The following is a 19139-nucleotide window of genomic DNA, read 5'->3' on the forward strand; positions in this document are numbered from 1 at the left end:
AAGATGTTAAACAAGTGTAGCCAGTAAATTCAAGTTATTATTCAAGTAAGGCAATAAATCAGTAGAAATCCATGCCAAATAACCAGCCGGTGTTAGCAGGAAAATATTTTAATCCACAGAACGAAAAAAACAACTCCAACCACAAGCGCTTTCGCCCGTTTGTAATGGGCTTTTTCAAGTGTAATTATTTGCACACCATACAATGCTTATATATCTTTTAGATAGACCTTAATTGAACTATTGCATTTGATTGTTTAAACAATTAAACAATTGCACAATTAGTTAAAATTAATTGTTAAAATAATTTTAACAAAAATGCTGTTCCAGCAAGCTAAACCCAACCATGACGCCCGTACATTGCACGCTGATCTATCGAGATGCAAAGCTCTTTTCAAAGGTTGTTGACCATTGCAGCAATACCAGTGCACAAAACTTGGAATGACAAGCACTAATGCTTGAAAAATTCAACATAAATACAACCAACAATGCAAATGGATAAAAAACAACTGTTAATAAAACTCAAATGTACCTTGCATCATATACCAATGATAATGTTACTACCACCACTAACCTGTATACTAGCAGTTTAAATCAGTTGGATGCTTTGTATAACAGATACGTTTAACCAGTATATGTAAAAAATTGTGTATGTACATGTAACAAAAAAACATCCTGTACTAAGGGTAATGTTACTACTACTCTCAAACTGTACACTGTCAGTTTAGATCAATTCTGTGCTTTAAATTAAAATGCATATAGACAGTATATATAAAAAACGTATATAAAATACATGTAAAAATATGTGATACATATTAAAAAATAATAATAATGCCTAACTACCATAATCACGTGCTTTCTATCGAATCGTGAATTAGATAAATCACAAGTTTTATAAATATGTACAACATATTAAAGTTAAAATATACATGTATTGTGTGATCCGCAAAATAAATAAATAATTGAACCTGCTAAATTGTAACAATGTGTTGTGAATATTTTGTAAATAAATAATGAAAAATATTTACAATTATTCTTAACATACTGAAAAGTTAAGGTATAAATTTATTTGTGTAAAAGTGAAATAAATGAATAATTAATTAATTACATTCCATTATTTTATTTTATTTTTTTTAAAAATTATTATATAAAAAATTATTATATAAAAACCTCCAATGTAGTCAAAATGATTAATGGATGAATAATTTGTCAGTGGGAATTTAAATACCCACAAAAATACACGTCATAATTATAAAATATTAAAAATATTGACAATGAATTATAATTCATAATTTGTTACTTTTGTCCTTGAGAATACAGGCTAAGCTGGTTCCTTCATTCAAGCCTGGACTCCTAGTGGCATCCAGCTTTAATTGCCACATTAATTCTTTTATGTTTAAAGCAGTCTGCCAATCCCCTCCTCTCATGTCACAAAGCACCCTATCCAGAACAAAGAAGCGAATGGACATATTGACACAATTCAGAGAGTGTTTAACAAAAGCATTCGTCTCCTTTTTTTGTTTTAATGTTATTCATATGTTCGTATATCCTACGCTTCAACTCCCTTTCTGTTTTGCCCACATAAAATGATGAGCAATTTTGACAAATTCCTAGGTAAACTACCCCAGATGAGTTACAAGAAAAGTGTTCGTTGGATGCAATAGTGGTATTCCGGGAGGGCATGGCAACATGACTGGTGTTGATAATAAATGAACATTGGTGGCATTTGCCACATGAATAAGTACCTTTCTTCTTGGTAATAGCATTGACTAAAGAGTTGTAATTAGAACCAGTTTTTTCCTCAAAAATGCCCTTCAAATTAATGCCTCTTTTCCTGACAAAAGAAATTTTGTTAGGAAAAATACTTGCAAATTCATCCTGTAAAAAAACAATAGGCCAAAGATTTCTCATTGCGTTTTCAATAAAAACTGTGTCCTGTGAATATGTATATATAAAATTCTTACTTGGGTTATGTTCTAAAGCCCGCTGCGCCTTTGGAATCACTGCTTTAACACCTAAAAGTGGAGGGAAATGTTCATCTCTTTTCTCCAAAATTTCATTTAAAATGACCTGAAAAAATTCAGCAGAATACCCTCTGTCTAAAAATGAGCACCTCAAAAACTCCACTTCCTCTAAAAATAATTCATAAGTACTACACATTCTAGAGGCTCGCACTAATTGCCCCTTAATAATGCCCTTTTTTATGTGTAAGGGATGCCCACTGTCAAAATGCAAAAAAGAGTTACAGTGCGTCTTTTTTCTAAAAATTTGTGAAACAAAACCAACATTATTTGATTTTTTAGTGAGCTTTATATCCAAGTAATGCAAAGACCTATCATTTATTTCATAAGTGCAACGTAAAAATTCAGTGGTTTTGGACAGATAATCCATAAAATTGTAAAATTCTGGCTCAGAGCCTGACCATAAAATACAAATGTCATCTAAAAATCTCCTATAGAAACTGATGTACTTGTTCCATTGGGTAGAATGAATAAATTCTGTTTCCCATTTGTTTAGAACTATGTTTGCATAGGCTGTAGCGCATGGGGCGCCCATAGCTACCCCACTCTTTTGCTTAAAGAACTCCCCATTAAAAAATATAAAATTGTTATTCAAAATTATTCTCATAAACTCTAGTATGTTGTTGATCATACAATTGCTAAGCCCAGATTCCATACTTATTGCTTCACCAAACCAATGCAAACCCTGTTCGTGAGGAATACTGGGAAACAATTCTACAATATCTATTGTAACCATGTACAAGCTAGAATTTTCCATACCTTGATCTAAACTAGTTAAAAATTCCCAGGAGTCTTTACAGATGTGTTTTAAACCTGCTACATAGTTTTTTAGCTGGAAGTCCACAAATTTACTAAATGGTTCTGTTATCCCCCCCGCCCCAGAAACTATTGGGCGAAATTTTAAAGGGGTTAAACCCTTGTGGACTTTGGGAATACCAAACAAGATAGGGGTTTTAGGTTTGGATACGAACAAATAATTATATGTTTTTTCATCAATGAACCCTTGCATCAATAAATCATATATGTAGTACTTAATTTTCCCAAGTGCAATATTTAGTTCGTTTAATGAAATGGGTTCATATGTTTTTGTGTCCTGTAAAATGTTGTATATATAATTGTCATACTCTAACTGCCTCATTAGCACAATGCCACCCCCTTTATCAGGTTTCATGACCCTGATACCATCGTTTTTTAATTTGTCTACTATTGTCTGTAATCTGTATGGAAAATTAAGGGGATGTTTAGTTCGCTTTTTTGCAAAATATTCCCTTAAACTTTTCTCAATTAATTCCTCAAACAATTGTAGTTTAGGATGAGTAGGAGGGTTGAAAGTACTGCATCTAGAAAGCAAGTGTTCACCCTGAGCTTGGTTTTTAAAGAAAACTGTTAAATTCAAATTTCTTATAAACAGTTTTAATTCAATCAACAATTTGGGTAAATAACTTGCCCTATGAGGAACATATTGTAGTCCCTTAGTGAAAAGCTCAAAAAATGTTTCTGTTATCTGCATATCAGTGTAGTTGTAAATAGTAAAATTATTTAAACTAGTGATATTACAGATTCCTTCATCACACGTCACTAAGGAACATTTAATTTCATTATGTTCTAAGCAGTTCTCATTAGTTGTCGTCTTTTCCCCCAGGCATTCTGTTGAAATTGGTTTGATTTTACCCGTGGTCTTCCCTGGGGTACCTGAAAACCCTGTTGGCCATTATTATTTCCTTTCTGCGCTAGCCTTTCACTCCTCCTAGGCATGTCAGAATATTCATAACCCTCATTCAAACCCTGATCTACTCTGTTCCCTACCTCTTCAAAATTTGCATTTTTCTTGAATCCCGGTGCTGGGTAGGCCCTACCTTCACTATATTCAGCCAGATCTCTTTCTAGCTTTTTGGCTTTTCTGTCCAATACTTTGAAACAGTGCTCATCTACTTCTCTAAATGTATCATTATATTTTTTATTAAAGCCTATAAATTTTTCATCTTTAATGATGTTTTCATGTAAAACATTTAATTCATTTAGTATAACATTTCTTTTGTTAGCATAGTCATCTATCATAAGTTTTAACATTTCGATGCCAGTTTTATTAAATAATTCAGTCAATTTCGAATGCAAAGCCGACCCCATATGAGCGTTGTTCGGGTACCTATAACAATGTAACGCTTTAGGCACCCGCTCGACTTTAATGCATTCATTTAAATAATTATTCTCAAGCTGCGTGTTTTTATGCGCATATAACTTATTTTTAAAAAGTTCAAACTTGCTTTCCAATTGCTCAAACTGAACATTGAAAGTACCTGTTTTAAAGCGTGGCTGTTGCACAGTCCAGGCCTTAAAGTTAAAGTTATTATCCAAGTAAGAAGAACAGCTTCGTCCAGAAGTGCTGGCAAAAGGAGAAACCTGAGGATGGTCCACAATAACCGGGTCAGTGGAAGATGTATGCATTCTTGTTTCCTTACGTTGCTCGCCGTTCCTTTCTTTTTCTTTTTCTTTTTCTTTTCCTTGTTGCTGGTTGCAAGGCAACCCAGAATTATTGGAACTATTAGCATTCATCAACGTGTTGTCTAACTGTGTCAAGAGAGCCAAAACCTGGTTAAGCTCCCTTCTCGTCACCGGCGTGTCATCCGGTTCCTCCATAAGCAATAGGGGTGTGTCAATGAAATCAGCAGAGGATAGGTCTTCCGCCATAGTTAGAGCCAACAAACCAATAAGCAACAAATAGTGAACCACGAAGCAAAAAATGCGGATGGCCAAAACTCCTCACTCTGTAGTTCATAAAGATGTTAAACAAGTGTAGCCAGTGAATTCAAGTTATTATTCAAGTAAGGCAATAAATCAGTAGAAATCCACGCCAAATAACCAGCCGGTGTTAGCAGGAAAATATTTTAATCCACAGAACGAAAAAAACAACTCCAACCACAAGCGCTTTCGCCCGTTTGTAACGGGCTTTTTCAAGTGTAATTATTTGCACACCATACAATGCTTATATATCTTTTAGATAGACCTTAATTGAACTATTGCATTTGATTATTTAATTAGAAATGCTATTGACAAAAATGTAAATATCCTTTTGGCCAATGAGGAATTATCTAATATCCTCACTGAGCAGTGTAAATTTTCATACCATAGAGGTAGAATGTTAGGATCCTATTTTAATCATTACAAATCCAAAATGCAACAGCACTTTAATTCAGAACAACTAACCATCTTAGGGGACAAATTATTGGGTTAATTTTCTTGCAGACACTGCTCTTTTTGTAAATATATGTACAAAGCTAAGGAATTTTCAAGCAAAAACATGAAATCTGTGTACAAAATCAGACATTTTGCTAATTGCGGAACAGATTGGGTGGTCTGTTTGGCCACTTGTTCTTATTCCGCATTTTATGTTGGTCAAACATCTAGCACCTTCAGAATAAGAATGTCAGAACATATAGGGGACATTCGGAATAAATGTTTGACCAATGCACTTTATAGACATGCTTGTATACACACATCAGCCGTATTTAATTTCTGTATTATTGACAACATAGGGGGGAGAGATGACAAAAACAGGGTTGGCACAGTATATTAAATAATATGGAAAAAAGATAGTTAATTAACTTAGGGGATCTGTTTACACCAGGTCTTAATGATCATTTATGAAGACATTGAGAATAAGCTGATATATATATATTTTTTGACTTGTTATTCATTTTTTGTATGAATAACTATATATACTTTTGATGTTACACAGGGTCTCTTTTTGTTTATATACGTGCGCATATATACACATATTTTTTATGTGACTAAATGTCTGTATCTTTAAATGATTATATACTGTGTGTTTAACACACTAATTAATTAATTATCTAATGAATGCTGGCAGTATAAATTTGTGTTTTGTACTGTAGAATGATGTATCACTGATGAAGGCTAAAGTGCCGAAACCAGTTTGATTTTTCTTGGAATAAACCATATATTTCACTCTTTTGGCGCTGAACCCATTTTTTGAATTGCAGTTTGGTCTTTTGGTTCTTTCCTGCCTTACTTGCAAAGCTTTCTGATGCTACATTATATATGCAATATACTCTGCAAAAGTAAGATCCTAGGCATGCCATGGAGCAAACTAACTACCAAACTGTTCTAGTTTAAAGAATGACAATATTTGATGTGCATAGATTATTATGCCAAAAATAATTAAAATGAGAGTTTTATCATCATATTCAGGCCTTAGACTACTTAAATCCACTTTTTAAGACAAAGACTTCTCGATATCTTTATTTCTGCAAAAAAAAAAAAAAAACGTTTGCAGTTAGTGAATTAAGAATTTAACAAAATTACACTAAGACATACAACAACCTGCAGAAGATATCTTCAGTCCAATGAGCAGGTGAAGAGAATTATCCAGACATTAAGAAACTTCACAGAAAGTGCCCTATAAGGGCAATGCTAGAATGCTACCTAGTTTTGGTTAAATCTAGAAAAGCCTTTCTAGAACATGCTGGATTATCAGGCCGGATTCACAAAACCTCCGTGTAAGACTTAATATGTCTTACTCGGAGGCTGCAGTTGAATGGTATGATGTCAGCATGCCATGCATATTCATAAGGGCATGCTGAATCATACCCAAGTCTAACACGGTCCGTGTAGGAAAGTAGGGGGTGTGTCTGATTGCCGAGTACAGCAAAGGGACACACCCCCAGAAGAGTCAGAGTCCTGAAAGTAAATACCCACGAGCGAGTCCGCTGAAATGTCAAGGAACACAACACCACACATCCCCACAGACTAAACCCTACTGAAAATATGTAAAATGTAAAAATAGCAGTTTCCTTTTTTTTTTTAATTTCCAAAATGTTTGCCCACATTTGCGCTCGTTTGCACGGGTATGCCCTTCACTCAACCGCAGTTAGCAGATATGACATTGAAAAGCATATAAGATCTACATATGCAAATTAAGCAAAGTAATAATAATGTAGTGGTACAGACGTCGCCCAAAGAATAGGTAGTCACGGTTTGAGCCCCACAACATCCCCCTCCATTTTTCTTTAAATAAGTATGAAACAATTCCCCAATATATATAAATTAAATTTAAGTAAAATGTAATGAAATGGCCAATGTATTTCTGAACAAAACCTATATTATGTATATATATAAAAAGGATCATAATTGCCCGTAGCTGAACAGCGCTTTAACAAGCTTAATATGAGTGCCCGTAGCTTAGCAGTGCTTTAACAAGCTTAATATGAGTGCCCATAGCTGAGCAGTGTTTTAACAAGCATAATATGAGTGCCCGTAGCTGAGCAGCGCTTTAACAAGCTTAATATGAGTGCCCGTAGCTGGGCAGTGCTTTACTCAGCTTAATATGAGTGCTTATGGCTAAATAACGGGTTACCCAGCGTAAGCCGTTTGCGCAAAGCTGCGCAGCGAGCCAACCAGCTTACCATCGGGCAACGTTGGGCAAACTGTAGCAAAGTCGCCTTTACACACAGACACACCTACTAGCCTGTCTAGACAGTAGTAAAATAAAAAAACAATGGCAAGGATCGAACCCGGGATAGTGTGCACCATAGTCAAAGTTCTGAACCACTAAGCCATGACAGTTGTACTGAGAAATACAGTATTACCATACATATAGGAATGAATGAAAATATAACCATGACAAAGCAGGTTTGCTGTAAGCACAGACATATCTAAAATGGCCAATCATAGATAAGTGCAGGAAAACCGGCATATATAAGCCCCATAGGTTGGAATACACACCATAACTGATTGTGGTACCCATTAGCAATCAGGATGGCAGGTGCAGGAGATGGAAATCGCTTTAGAGCACAAAGGTGGGGCATTGAGGAGTCAAAATATATGGTTTGGCTCCTAGTCCATGATCATGAAGCGCAACTCATGCAGGGCCAGGTTCAATGGGGAGCGTATAAGGCAGAGGCGTGGAACCGGTTGGCACATGATCTCACCAGTGCCACAGGCATTCTGAGGACTGGTGAACAGGTCTGTCACCACCATGTGGACTTGAAGCAATGAAAGGAGGACCAACTGAACCGATGGATCCAGGAGGCCTACCAAATGCCCAATGCCCCACTACTGAGTAAGTATCCATATAATTAAGTATGTAAGAAATGCTATCCTAGCCTATAGTATGGATAGGTATGATACAATATTCCTTCATTTATATTACAGCTGCAGGTGTTTGTTCCATGAATCGGCAAGCCTATGCTGATAGGCTGTCGAGGTTGCGCCACCAGGCAGGTTAGTAATTATTTTGCTGGTATTGTTATAGAATATAAGTGGGACAGCTTGTAAAAGAGTTCAGTGTTGTAACCCAGTAATAAAGGTCAAATAAGCCTAGAAGAAAGATTCTGCTAGTATTGTAAGATTAGATAAGTGATGCAGCCTGGAAAAGAGTATTGCAATCCAGTAATAAAGATTAAACAAGTTTCAAATACAGTTCCCACCTGTATTGTAATATCAGAAAACTGCTTCAGCCTGAAAATGAGTGTTGTAATCAATCAACAAAGGATAGACAACTGTCGAATACATCCTTGCAAATTTTGCCATATGAAATAAGTGATTCAACTAGAAAGGATTGTTGTAACCCAGTAATAAATGTTAATAAAGCCTAGAATTAAGTACCATCCTGAAATGTAAATATAAAATAAGTGAGAGAGTGTGAGAAAGAGAGTTTGAAGCTACCAAAAAAGCTGTAATAAATCTGGAATAAAGGTATACTGCATTCACTACATAATGAAATAAATGAGACAGCCACAACCAAAGAGTGAAATGTCTTTAATAAAGTACAGAACCTGGACTGTGTCTGACCCACAATTTGTATATGTTGCTGTACCCTTGCATTATGGAGATAGTATGGTTGTATGAAATGCTGAACATCCACAGTTGTCTAGACCCAAGTAAATCAAATGTAGCAGGATGCTTTCCTTGAACACAGCCAGATATGAACATATATGAATAAAAATGGAATATATTAATGTAGCAGTAACATCCCCATCACCAACATTCCTAAGGTTACATACTGGAAACTGTACTAATACATGTAGGGGATATATATCTGCATCTACTAGGAATGTACAGTATATGTATACTGTACTGTGCAGTATATGTATAGGTAGTTTAAGTTGTTAATGTAATATTTCTACACCCTACCCTATTTTCACAAATTATGCCATTCCACACCAAACTGGGTATGTGTATTCACAATTAATTCCCATGGACATTTGTCCTGTTGGTTTAAAGATATCTGCATGTACATTGATGCATGTGCCCTGTTCACATATACAAACCTGATGGCCTGTTACCACCAATCAACCCTGCATGCTGTTGGAATGTCGACTGTTGTTCTAAATATGCATGTGTTATGCTTGCTGCTTAATGTTCGGAATTCATGTGTGTTTGGTTAATGGGAATACTGATGCATGCTGTTACAACTAATTTTGAATGGTGTTGTTTGTTACTAACCCAAAATACCATAAAATACTGCTAAACATAGGACAACAGGGAAGGCGGGTTCCAGCAGACCCACCTCTCCCACCTTAGCTGGCGAGTGCACCTGGCAAGAGTGCCCAGGCCGGGACCTCCTCCTCCGGTGGCCCTGTGCCACCTTCGGGTGGAAGTGCTGCAGGGGATGGGGCTCGCCCCCCCCTCTGCAAACATGGCCGGAGGAGAGCCTCCACTCACCCTCCATACGGTCTGGTTTGTGGTGCGTAGTGTGATCAGGCGTTCTGTGACTGATCCCCTATGCCAGCTTGAGGCGAGAGTGGCGCAACTCACAGGTGTGCCTGCCCATCCTATCCAGCCCTGGCCTGAGCTGTGAAGGTGCAGTGGTAACTGCCCATGGGTGGGGATCTCAGTTCCACTGTTGCCATCTGTGGGCTCATGGGCTTGCGATATCCAAACATCCATCCCCGTCAATTGTATTTACCCCCAACATGTGTCATACTCCGCCCCTGTATGCATCTTGTTTGTCTTGTCTGTTAACCTCCCCAACCTACCTCCCCAAATATACCTACTTCCTGTACCTCACATTCTACTCTCACCTGAAAAAAAATAAAAAAGGGCACTCTGTTCCCACAAAAAAATTACGCCCCATACATAGCTGCCCATTTCGCATAAATGTCTGCTGGACATGTAAACTGATAATTACAATTGGCTGTACAACATATTTTGTTGTCCTCCCTCCTCTCTCAGGGGTGGAAGGTGTCAAATGTCACTCTAAATTTCTAACATATGCACAGCTGTTGCTGGTAAAGAATTGGGCAGCTATGGGCCTTCCCTACATCCTTCCTGCACATCCCGAGCTTGTTTTCCTACTGTCCTACCCTCTTTGTGCCCCCTTTTTCACCACTTTCCTATTTCCCCATTTTCTTTTCTTTAAAAGAAAATAGCGCAGGTGTTAGCGAGAGTAAGCACTTTTAAGCAGTAGTCAGCAGGTGTGCGCTTGTGTGCGCTTAGCTAAGCATAGATAATTGTAGCTAAGCGTCACGCAAAGTCGCGCAAACACGCTTACAACTGCTTAAAAGTGCCTTAGTCACTCTGTATGACAAGGCCTGTAGTCTGCTCATCAGCAAAATAAAATACCCCTGTCAGTCTCAAACCCAGGACCTTGGAAACACTAGACTGCATGAAATACCACTCAGCCACAGCAGATACACAAGAACTTGGTGCTGAAAGAAATATATCATGAAATACAAGGAGTGAATGTAAAGGGAAAATAGGAAAGTCGTTACACAAAGCTTGTTCTGTGTATCTTTACTGGCAATTCTTGTGGAATTGCATTACATTAGTGTGATAAGGGAAACAGCCATGCTAGCAGGTAATAATATTACAGTAGCACCTTACAAACCCCACACAGTATCAGAGCAGGATAAACACCGCCATATTTGAATAGGTAAGAGGCCAGACCTCCCAACTGTGACTGATTTACAGGGATGTCCCTCATTTGCAAACAAATGTTAACTGTGCCCCACTGACTTCCTGTGAAATGTACTCACAGTAGGCAGAAAGGGGGGGAATCCCACATAATGGTAACTGTCAATAAGTTACAGTAGATACTACTTGCATGTCAGAAATGGTGTAGTAATACATATGCTCAAAATACCCCACAGTCACAACTGCAGAATATCTGAAATATATCACGGGTGTATCCCACTGATATGTACCTTTCCCTGAGGCTTGTCAAAAATGTACCTGAGAGTATCTGAGGCCTGGAAGTGTCAGAAACACACAGGCATATTAGTCTGTCTGCTGTTAAACACTCTGCGAATAGCTGTAGAATTACTTCCACAAGCATGCCCTTATGTAGGAGTACATCACAGAAATATCAAAGGATGTAGCCATCTAACATACTAATGACAGTATAGCAGTACACAAGCACTGCATGTGCCTAATATTCATACTTGTTAGTACAATATACTTAGTTGTCCTCACCCCTCTCTCAGGGGTGGAAGGTTTCAAATGTCACAGCAAATGTCAAACATATGTATAGCTATTGCAGTTAAAGAAATGTGCAGCTATGGACCTTCCCTACACCCAGCCTGCACATCCCTAGCTGGTGTCCTCACTGACTTCCTGCTTCCTACTTACAACTGTTTAAAAGTGCCTTATTCACTCTGTATGACAAGGCCCCAGTACTGCTCAGCAGCAAAATAAAATACCTTTGTAAGTGTCAAACTCCAGACATTGGGCTCACCAGACTGCATGTAGCACCACCAAGCCACAGCAAACATATAAGAACTTAGTGCTGAAAGAAATATATCATGCATTACAAGGAGTGAATGTAAATGGAAAATAGGAAAGCCATAGCAACACATTCCAGTAAAGACAAATATCGGGCATTCAAGGAGTGAATGTAAAGGGAAAATAGAAAAGCCATAGCAACACATTGCAAGAACTACTGTTGTATTCAAGTTAATCCACAAATCCCACAGGAAAGTACATACTCCCATGTAAACAGTGTTAGCATTAGCAGGTGTGAGTTTACATACACACTGAGAAGAGTGCACTGGAAGAAGCAACAGTCAGGTTTCAGTACAACATGCATTTCAGTGGCTACAACACAGCCTGAGATATGAGAGATATACCAATGTTCTGACTGACACAACAGTGTCCACACCAAACCATCATGATCCCCACCTTGCAAAACTGAAAGGCCTATGCCTACCTAACCTATCATTTTATAGCAGTGTCCTGAAATCACAGTGAGAACTGCAATTACCATACAACAGGCTGCATGCAATTACTAAATGCTGGCCACCAATTGGTGCAGAGGCCATCACATGCACATGTGCAGATACCTACAAAAGCAGCCTGTACTGCCAGTCCACACATGCAATAATATCTATATATGTACATATATATATATATATATATATATATATATATATATGGATATGTATATATTGATATATATATTTATATGTGTGTGTATATATATATATATATATATATATATATATATATATGTATATATATATGAAAAGAGAGTGAGAGAGGGGGACATGGGGGCAGATGTACTGCAACAGGTGCCTGGTGACCAAGGCATGGACTGACCACCAGTGTTGATACTGCAGTACCATACCCCATTCCAAAACATGTTACCCACTAACTACCACATAGGTGATTGCCTGCCTACCACTGGAGGTGTCAGAAGGGAACATGGGACACAGGTGTAAAATAGCCTCTCCTTTGATATCCACAGTGGCACACTAGCCTTGTAATCCATGTACATGGTATGTGTCATCACAAAAGGTGTGTCAGCTAGGGAAATGTAAGTCAGTGTGCCCCTCTACACCTCAGAATGTCCTATGCAGTATGTACCTCCCATGAGAATTACAGCAAGTGGAAAGACCACAGACATACCCAACACAGACTGATAATGCCCTCAAACACATTCCCTATGCAGACTGACTCACAAAACCACAGCTAGAGTGCCTTGCATACTTCCTGCACAGAGGTTACCACTGCTGGATATACACAGTTATGTCACACCCATACCGGTTGGCCAACCACCATGGCAACACCTCACAATCTGTCCAGCCTACATGACCTAGGGCCCTAATTCTTGTCACCGCACTAAACAGCACATGTTGGAGGTACAGGTTTCTATACACAAATATGCCATACCCTGGACTAAACCACCCAGCATTAACAAACAAGGCTCCTTATTAGTATATGTCATACATACCCCTGATGAATGTTATGGAGAAAGGTAATATGCCCTGTGAGTCACCTCTGTGTAACCGTTTCACAGGAGCAAGTAAAATCACATTACATGTGTCCCAAAGGGCAGGGTAGCATATGGCTAGGCTGCCCTAGGCACAGGGCCAATAGCATAGTACCTACCTATGACACAATGCACACACACACATGTACTCAGTGCAATACCAGCTATGTGAGGTTGAATGAGGGTGACACTGACTGTGTGCAAGGTCTGCAAAGGTGTGATAGCTTAGCATAAGTTTGTGTCTGTCATGGTAGTTTGTGTCGTAGGTGTGAGGCCAGAGAAAGATGTGTCAGTTATCGGGATGCAAACATAGTAGATTGGCATATGTTGTGCTGTAGTTCCCTGTGTACGACTGCGATGTCCCATCGTAGGCAGAAGCAATACATGTATGCTCAGTAAGTGGAACTGCTGTTGAATCCAGCTCACATATGAACTGTTGTACTACCTGAAGTTGTAGGCCTAAACACTACAGTATGGTGTATGTTCACATTCCCTTGTTACACTGTCTGGTGTGTTTCCTGTAGTCTGCACAGATTGCATACCTCATGCATAGGTATCTGTAAGTAGGGGCACACAGTACTATAAGGTACAAAGTTAATGCTCATCTGTGTCGTCATACATTTGTGTGTTGTATGTATGTGTAATGTATGTGCAATGATGCCCGTACCATGGCCGCAATCACATGTGTGTTACAGGGTATGTGTGTGTACCTGGCAGCATGTATACTCTGTGACAGCAGTATGCTGGCTATGCACATATGTCAGGTAGGGGTATGGCATCAAAGACTAGGGTGGATTACCATTGAAACTGTAAATGTGCATTGCATTCATTGCATGGGATGACAATATTCTTCATCCATTAGCTTGATACATACCCCCAGTATGAGGTTATGCATTGTATCCCAAACAGTGTGCCGAGTGCTGGTGTATACTAGTTTGTTGTATGTAGTGTGGCAGGCACTGTCAGACAGTTGTGGGCTGAGCACTAATATGTGGTATCAAACATGTGTATCCCCTGATAGACAGACAGATGCTATATATGGCAGTTAAGTGACATCAGTGCATTACAATATTAAGCGTGCCACATGACTTGCTCACATATTTTTCTTTTCCTTCCAGGGTGATGGTGCATCAGCATAACCTACCTTATACAGCAGCAGAGGATCAGGAGATCCACCAGAGCCTGGTGCAGAATTTCTCTGTGTTGTTTTCCAGGACCAGCCAGAACAAGCATGAGAGGGCTGCACTGTGACAAGATCTTGTCCATTGGGTAAATGATATAGGCATGCATAACCGGATATATGAGCAGGTACGCCATCACTGCAGTGATTTAATTAGACATGTCCAGCAGTGTGCGTCTGATATCCACAGACAACAGCTTGCCACAGGTGGTGGGGTACCTATCCACCCCCCTCACCAGTGTGGAGGAGCACCTCCTAAGTGTTGTGGCTCCAGGCCAACAACAACAACAACATCCACAAACATGTGTCATCATGGAGGCCGGAGCCACCCAGCATGTTGAAATGGAGTGTGCAGGTAACATACAATATCTGTAGTTGACTGGTCTCTGTATTGGTAGTTTGTGTGTGTGTGAGATATGTACTGTGTGTGTAGCTGTTAACCTGCCTATTCTTCTGCAAGATTGATATTCTGAGCATAATCTGTACACCTGTGAAAGCCACCTGTTGTACTACTGTACTTTATCATACTCACAGTATCAATGGCACAGTTGTGGCCACTGGCAATCACTGTCATATTTTTGCAGGTCCCTCTGGAGTGACAGCAAGGCAGCCAATCCATGCTGGTGAGTGTGTAATAACAATACTATTGCTAATGACATGTTCATGTCATATGGAGATGTAGTATGTGCACGTGTAACACCTACACATAATACATGCTGTGCATGTTTGCTGTGAGACTATACATATCCCATTATTCTCAGTAGCTGCCTCACTCACATGCAATACACAGAGCATGACACACATGTGTGGCAACACAGTACTGGACATTGTATAGGCATATCTGATACACATGTACACAACACACATGTTTGGCATAGACACTTCACCTTAGCCTGCTACACATGTCCAATTATGACACCTGCTGTATGGCTACCCTTCAGTATCCCACTTATCATCTACACAGCACACATAATATTCCCCCACATAATATTCCCCCAGGAGATAATATCTCCACACTCGAACTTATCCTTTCCTGGCTATCCAGTAACATTAGTAATGAAACCATAATCCTAGGAGATGTAAACATTAATTGGGCCCTTATCCAGTCTCCTACTAACCCCATTAACATCAACCTCTACAATTTCTCACAACTGATCACTTTGGTAACTCACCCTGCCAAAAACCCCTCCAATGGGAGTATATTGGATTGGATTCTAGTCTCCCATCCTCACTATTTCACCAACAGTGGCACTCTTCCCGACCCACTTGGTGACCACATACCCACATTTACCCACAGGCTTCCCACTATCCTTCAATGAACCCATAACTATATTACTATCCGTGACAAAAAAAACTTCAACCCGATAATCTTCTCAAACTCATTACAAGCAATTAATTGGAATTGTTTAAAAACACTACCTCTAGACAATGCAGTCTCATACTTCAACTCAGCATTCTTAAAATTACTAGACTCCCAAGCTCCCTTACGGACAAAGAGAATAAAAACTAAATCAGCCCCATGGCTCTCCAATAGTACTCTTGCTACCATGAGACAGAGAGACAAAGTCTGGGCACGCTACCAAAAACATAAGACAGCACCACTCCTTAATGAATACAAAATGCTCCGAAATAAAGTAAAAAAACTCATTACTCTTGATCGTCAAAACTACTTCTCCACACTCCAGAACCATAATACAAACAACCCTCAAAAATTCTGGAAAGGGATCTCCACTCTCCTCCACCCTAGCAAACCAGATACTCCTACCCCAGACCCTAATGCTCCAGAACTTGATTTAGCCACCCAATTTAATTCTTTCTTTATTGACTCTATTTCCAAATTGACCTCCTCATTCTCCAACACCTCCCTGCTAACCAGTACCCCCTCACACACCCCTACTCTCTCTACTTCTACACCCTACTCCACACCCACTAACTCCTCTACCCCCTCTTCTGCACAAACTCTAGCCTCATCACCACCACCCCAAAATTCCCCCCTTCCTGACTGCACCCTCTTCTCATTAAATCCCATACCTATATCTACTATAAAGAAACTCCTTCAGAAATTGAAACCATGTACCAATGCTCCTGACAACATCCCTTCTTACTTTCTCAGCATAGCTGCTGAAACTCTTGCCTACCCCATTAGCATCTTAATTAACCGCTCCCTACAGGAATGCAATGTTCCCCAAATCTGGAAACAAGCCTTTATTATACCTCTACACAAAGGTGGTAACAATAATAACATTACTAATTTACGTCCCATAGCCATCCTGTCCCCCATTTCAAAAATACTAGAAAAATGTGTCCAACTTCAACTCCTTCCTCACCTCCTGGACAACCATCTTATAACTCCTACACAGCACGGTTTTAGACCTAATCATAGCACTATGACTGCCCTCCTCTCCTTCCTTGAAATTGTAAATAAAGCCCGTGACTCTGGGCAAGTTGTTTCCACCTTACTTCTTGACCTTTCCAAAGCCTTTGATACTATCTCACACAGCCTGCTCTTAGCTAAACTCTCCAAACTTCACCTATCTTCCTTCTCCTTGAACTGGTTCTCTAGTTACCTATCTAACAGACATCAAGCTGTAAAATGGAAAAAAGCCACTTCCTCTTTCCTTAGTACCCCTACAGGAGTTCCACAAGGCTCCATACTGGGTCCTCTTCTCTTCAACATTTTTATTAATGACTTCCACAAATCGATCCCATTCTCTAACATCATCCAATATGCAGATGACTCAACTATCATCTGTTCTGCCTCCTCTATCGCTACACTACAAAAACTTACTCAAGATGCCTTCTCTTCCACAGAGCAATGGATGCTAAGTAATCATCTAGCTCTCAATGGTACCAAGACCAAACTAATGTTATTTACTCCTTCTAAAGTCACTCCTCCCGACATGGATACATTCTTAATTACTACTCAAAACAACTCACCTCTTGAAATAGTGTCAGAGACCAAACTACTTGGGGTTCTAATCGACAACCAACTTAAATTTAACTCCCACCTGCAAATAAACATTAAAAAAAACATCAAAAACTTGGCATGCTTTATAGACAGAATGCCTACCTCACATCTGCTACTAAAATCACTCTCTCTACTTCCTTCCTTATCCCCTGCCTTCTCTATGGCACCCCACTACTAACTAATCTTCAGTCCTTGTTAAAAAAACAACTTACCACCTGCTATAACAAAATTGCAAAATTCGCCACCAGCCATAAGTCCTCCACTCACCACTGTTTCTCCCTCCATAAACTAAAATGGCTAGAACTTTCCAGTCAATTAACTTACACTCAACTAACCCTAGCCCATAAGCTTATTCTAAACCCCTCCCTCTGTCCCTCCCTTTCCTCTGCCTTTAAAATGCACCTACCTAACAGAGTTCTAAGATCAAATAATCAAAATCTACTAGAAGTGCACAAACCTACTCATCCCCCAGGCAAAAACCTTCTCTCCTTCAGCCTCACTCGCCTCTGGAACTCCCTACCTCCACCCATCCGCACCACCTCTAACCACTCTACCTTCAAAAAGTCTATTTTCTTATATCTAGCATCACAGTGGGAATGCTCTTGCTCCCACCCTACATAACTAACTCTACCTAATTTCTTTCAGTATCACACCTACTTTTATTTAGTTACTATGTTTGTTCTCTAATCTGTATTGCTGTTTACATTTGTTCTATCACTAGCATGTTTCTTTCAATGTATTAACTGTTATTACTGCTATTCTGTATTTGATAAGTTGTATTTTTATTACTGCCTACGTAGTATTAATATCTCTCTGTACCTACATTGTCACTGTCAAATGTTGAATGTACATTTTGTCTTGGAGCTTTTCTCCCCAGGACTCCATTGAAAACGGGTTCTTTTTGGCCCAATGGACTATCCTGGTAAACCAACTGCAATAAATAAATAAATAAATAAATAAATAAATAAATAAATAAATAATATACCTGAGGGGTAGAAGCCTACCATGTCTTTGAGCAACAGTCTTGAACAAATAATACATTCATGTTAGGCAATGCTCACTATTGGCCTCCTTACACACCCATGTAACAAGTGGCTGTGTAATTGTGGATGTAGTCATGTTACTGCACTTCAGGTACAGTATGCTAGCTGCCTGCCTGGCACACATTATTCTTGTTGACTGACCACAAGAAGCATGTTGATCATGGCTCACCTTACTACACCATATCCAGTTCCACTGACCACAAAAGTACACATAGCAGTTATTGCATAGCACCATCATGTGTTGTGTGTGTGTGTGTGTGTGTGTGTGTGTGTGTGTGTGTGTGTGTGTGTGTGTGTGTGTGTGTGTGTGTGTGTGTGTGTGCAAATATATGCACCCACAGCTTGTAACACTTGCACAACATTGTTATGTCCTTGTACACATTGCGTCCCAGGGTGGAGACAATCACTGAACGAATACACACAACCATCAAGTACACGTATACTGTTATTAACAAGGGCTGTCTACACTTGCACTGCATGTTCTTGTGCAACACATAATCTGCATGCTGACACGAATGCAGTGATGTTTTTCCTTGTGATACTGTCACCCACTCTCAAACAATATTGTGTATGTGTTGGATTGCAGGTGTGTCTGTGTTTGTATCTGCTGTACTGAGGAGTGTGCCTGTGTGCATGTGTGCATGTGTGCCTGTGTGCATGTGTGAATGTGCATGTGTGCATGTGTGCATGTGTGCATGTGCAC

The sequence above is a fragment of the Protopterus annectens genome, chromosome 14.part0 (genome assembly GCF_019279795.1).
Source record: "Protopterus annectens isolate FY-2018-M chromosome 14.part0, PAN1.0, whole genome shotgun sequence".
NCBI lineage: Eukaryota > Metazoa > Chordata > Ceratodontiformes > Protopteridae > Protopterus > Protopterus annectens.